Genomic DNA, 5,256 nt, shown 5'->3' on the forward strand with positions numbered 1-5,256 from the left:
AAACCAAAAGCTTAGAGGAAGGCGAGTTCTGTTTCAAATGGGGTGATGGGAGCCTGGTGTCTGCGAAGGCTGTGGGATCCGTGACGCTGTCTTTTGAAGACCGCACTTTAAACTTGAATAATGTTTATTTTGTTCCTACCTTTGGGAAGAACTTAATATCCGTTGCTCGTCTTCTTGAGCAAAATTATTGTTTAAAGTTCATTAAGAATGGAATTCGTATTTCGTTTCCTGATAATTCTTTTGTCACTGATGCATGTATGAAGAATGCTCTTTTTTACATTTATCCCACTCAACCTTCACTTTTAGACACCGAAATAGATAATGATCTAATTAGGGAGCAAAAGAGGATCAAACTTTCTGAATCCTCCGATCTAACAAAATCAACACACCTATGGCACTTAAGACTTGGTCACATCAGTCTAGATAGGATTAAGAGACTTGTGAGGGACGGTCCACTCCAAGCCTCTACAATAGGTTCACTACCTACTTGTGAATCCTGCATAGAAGGAAAAATGACTAAGCGACCTTTCTCCGATAAGGGTCGAAGAGCCACTGAGTTACTGGAACTAATACATTCTGATGTATGTGGTCCGCTCAGCCAACAGGCACGTGGAGGATACGAATACTTCGTTACCTTCACCTTCGTTACCTTCACCGATGATTACTCGCGATATGGTTTTGTCTATTTGCTCAAACACAAATCCGAGACCTTTAACGTATTTAAGGTCTTTAGGGCTTTAGTGGAAAAGCAAACTGGCAAAGTGATCAAAACCCTTCGATCTGATCGAGGTGGTGAGTATATGTCTGGAGAGTTCGATGACTTTCTTAAAGAAGGAATCGCTTCTCAGCTTACCGCACCTGGCACACCTCAACAAAACGGAGTGTCAGAGAGAAGGAACCGAACTCTTATGGAGATGGTTAGATCAATGATGAGTTACTCATCACTCCCTCTTTCCTTTTGGGGATATGCCCTCGAAACAGCCGCTTATATTCTGAACCAAGTTCTGTCCAAGACGGTTCCTGGTACTCCTTATGAACGATGGACTGGCCGTAAAGTGAATCTGGGTCACATCCGAATTTGGGGTTGCCCTGCACACGTGCTAAGGCAAAAGACTAGCAAGTTGGCTAGTAGGTCAGAATCATGCTTGTTTGTGGGATATCCAAAGGAAACCAAGGGTTTCATCTTCTATAGTCCCGAGGACGATAAGACTTTTGTTAGCACGAATGCTCGTTTCCTTGAGGAGGACTTTATGAAAGATGCAAAACCTAGAAGCAAAATTGTGCTTGAAGAAAAGTTGGGTGAGGAAGCTTCTGCCTCATCTGTAAGAACTGTTCTTACCCCAACTGAAACACAACCTAACTCTTCAGAATCTCGTCAAGTAGTACTTCGACGCAGTGGGAGGGCTACTCAAAAGCCTGACAGGTACATGTCTTATGGAGACTCTCTCGTAGCCGTCTCTGACATGGATGATCCTGTTTCCTATAGCCAAGCGATGACTTGTTCAGAATCAAACCTTTGGCTTGACGCCATGAAAGTTGAGATGCACTCGATGTATGTCAACAAAGTCTGGAAACTTGTAGACCTTCCTGAAGGGATTAAACCCGTACGGTTTAAGTGGATATACAAGAAGAAAAGGGGTCCTGATGGGAACGTCGAGACGTTCAAAGCACGACTTATGGCGAAGGGTTATACCCAACAAGAAGGGATTGACTATGAAGAAACCTTCTCGCCAGTCACGATGCTTAAATCCATCCGCATACTCCTATCCATAGTTGCAGCTCTCGACTATGAGATCTGGCAAATGGATGTCAAGACAGCCTTCCTGAATGACAATCTTGACGAGCGCATTTACATGGCTCAACCAGACGGTTTCGTGGAAGAAGGTCAAGATACCAAGGTTTGTGAGTTACTTAAGTCCATTTATGGACTAAAGCAAGCATCTAGGTCATGGAAACTGTTAAAAGCTTCGGCTTTGAACAGTCAATAGATGAGCCTTGTGTTTACAAGTTAATACACGAGGGCAAAGTTGAGTTTCTGGTACTATTTGTCGATGATATACTACTCATTGGTAATGACGTGGGTAAGTTATGTGATGTTAAGGTCTGGCTAGCAAAGCAATTCGACATGAAGGATCTAAGAGAAGCTGCGTACATTCTGAGGATCCAAATCTTTCGAGATAGGAAAAACCAGACCCTGTCACTCTCTCAAGCATCTTATATTGATAATATGATGGATCGCTTCTCGATGCAAGACTCCAAGAAGGGCCAAACACCCTCTAGGCATGGAGTTTCACTCTCTAAGGACCAAGCTCCCAAGACTGCACAAGAGATTGAAGATATGAGGAAGATTCCTTACGCCTCTACCTAGACCTGACATCTGTTTCACCGTTGGCATAGTTAGCCGTTTCCAATCCATTCGCCGTTGGCGTAGTTAGCCGTTTCCAATCCAACCCTGGACCCGAGCACTGGATTGCTGTTAAGCATGTTCTTAAGTATCTTCGAAGAACTAGGAACTTGATGCTTACATACTCAGGTACTGACATGACTATGACAGGATATACCGACTCCGATTTTCAAGCGGATAAGGATTTCAGGAAGTCCACTTCGGGATCTGTGTTCATCCTTAATAATAGAGCTGTTGTGTGGAGGAGTATTAAGCAATCTTGCATTGCTGACTCCACAATGGAAACAGAATATGTGGCTGCTTGTGAAGCATCCAAAGAGGCTGTATGGCTTAGAAAATTCCTTAAGTATTTGGAAGTTGTTCCAAACGTCGACGAGCCCATGACCCTTTATTGTGATAATAGTGGGGCTGTCGCTAACTCAAAGGAACCTCGAAGCCATAAGCGCTCTAAGCATATTGAGAGGAAATACCATTTGATTCGAGAGATCGTGCAGCGCAGAGACGTGGAAGTGAAGAAGATCTCAACGGTGGACAACCTAGCATATCCATTCACAAAGGCCCTAGCGAACAAGGTCTTCGACCAACATCGAGAGGGATTGGGCATGAAGGACTACACACATCTTCTTTGAGTCAAGTGGGAGTTTGTTGTCAATGGTGCCCACAAGAAGAGTTGTAATCCTTATATTGTACATTTGATGTAATAAAGTCTCATGAAGACTCTTGCTTGTAATTTCTTATTCATTAATAAAAAGTTGAAACGTTCATTCAATCTTCCTTGTCTGAAGCTTTATGATAAAACCTTAGTCTTTAGTCCATAAACAAACTAAACAACTTACAAAGAGACAAATGTAGATTTGCATGAACAAACTCTTCGTAGTTTGCTTAAAACGATATATTCGCAATCTAAGGGTCAAAGGACTATTGACCTCAGTATGATTGTTAGAAGAATATATGATGCGTAAATGTATCAAGATACTTGCCAAAAGAAAAAGAGGAAACAAATTTGCATGTGGATGCATTAGGGAAATCGGCCAACTAGAGAAAGGAACAAAAAAGGAAACAAATCAAGGCTTCTAGAAGACCTATGTTGGCCGAGTATCTCAAGAGGAAAAAAAGGGAAATTGGCTTATGAATATGTGATATTCTATAGAAGAGGAAACTACCTTATTGAAGGTGAGACTTCTCCTATAAATAGGAGCCTCATTCCACACTTTTCATTCATCCAGAGTTTTAGACATTGAGAGCTTCTCTCTCTAGACTTGGCCGCCCCTCTCCTCTCTCTCTCTCTAGTCAATTTTGTTTTATTGTTTTGGCACCTAAGTCCTCATTTGACCTAGAGTTTAGCTCTGCGACTTCAAGACTCGTTCTTAAGTCGTAGTGTTTAAAAGTGCCCACACACTAATTCCTTTTATTTCGAGTGATTTAGTGATAGAAACTTTCGTGGTTGCTCGAGTTGCCGAGGAAGGAAGAGAGACGTGCTGCGAGGGAGACAAACGTTGCAACCTTTTTTCAAAAGCTTCTCAACGTTCAAGCATCTAAAAAGGTTAGTAAACTTCTATGCTCATATTAGTTTTTATTTACATGTACTTACTCTTTGTCTAGGTTAGTAAAAACAGTTTTACTTGATAAAGAAAATTTTTAAAATTCCGCCGCTTAACGAAGCGTTAAACTTTTTCTTAAACCCTAGATCAATTCCAACAACATTTTCACGAAGGCTTTGGATGCTAACCGGTTTGAAAATCTCAGATCCTCCCTAGGATTGTATGTGATTGAACAATATCAATTACTGAGTTTCAGAAGGAATTTTGGTTTTATCCTCTATATTGTCAAAGCTGGTACTTCTCTGATTTATGTTCATGTGTGTTTCGTGAAAGTTTTCTCATTGGCCCATTTTTCTGGTTGGCCCATTCGACTATTTTGCCGGGCTAAAATGCCACTTGTTATTCCTTTTGGCTTGAGATGGATCAAGGCCCATTCCAGGCCACGTCGTCTTATTGATCCTGCCAGTTTCTCATACATGCATACGGTTCCATTCTCGAGAAAGACTAGGAAGTTACCTCTTATTCAATATTTGAAATTTCTCGCATTTCATCGCTTTTCTTGTGTATTATTTCTCTAATTTGCGCTTTCACCCCTCTCGATGGTTATTTGTGTGGCAGTTTTCTTGAAATTCTCTTCAAAATGATAAGTACCAGAAGCGGCATCAACACAACCATTCCTTCCAAGAAAGAGAAAACCACAATGAAAGGGAAAAATGTCAAGACAAAGAAGCCTGAGCTGGAGAGTAACAAGCACGGTGTCCGGGTACGAGGTTTGCGATCCAATGAACGCACCTATGGTCAGGCCGGAGGTGCAATCACTGGGTCGTCAATTCCTCCTAAGAACCCCTTACTCTCCGCCGCAAGAAATGCCATCCTCAAGAAAGCCTTTCTCTCGATCACTGACATTATTGGAGATGTAAGCTCCAGCAGTTCTTCTGAAGAAAGAAGAAAGGATGACGCTGCTCCCGATGAAGAAACCCTCACCGGTGGGTCTCCCATTGAAAGCCCTCACGAGGTTGTGCAAGGTAACCCTGAAACCTCTTTTCCCTCTGATGAAAATCCTAGGGACAGTGAAACTTTGAACTCTCTCCTCGATGAACAAGAACCTCCTCCCGTTGATGCTATTGGTGGTATTCTGGGATTAAGTGGAGATGTCTCGAAAGATGTTCCAACATCTCCCTCTCTGAGGCATGAGAAGGAGACTGATCAAGGTCAGGATGCTGGGGAAGATATTTTTGCCTCTCTCAAAGAGAAAATTCAGAAAGATGACGACGTCTGTATTGCCACTCTTCTGTCGGAGAAGAGAAAGAA

The sequence above is a fragment of the Urtica dioica genome, chromosome 8 (genome assembly GCF_054948205.1).
Source record: "Urtica dioica subsp. dioica isolate 48M chromosome 8, U.dioica_male_clone48M_v1_H2, whole genome shotgun sequence".
In the NCBI taxonomy this organism is placed as follows: domain Eukaryota; kingdom Viridiplantae; phylum Streptophyta; class Magnoliopsida; order Rosales; family Urticaceae; genus Urtica; species Urtica dioica.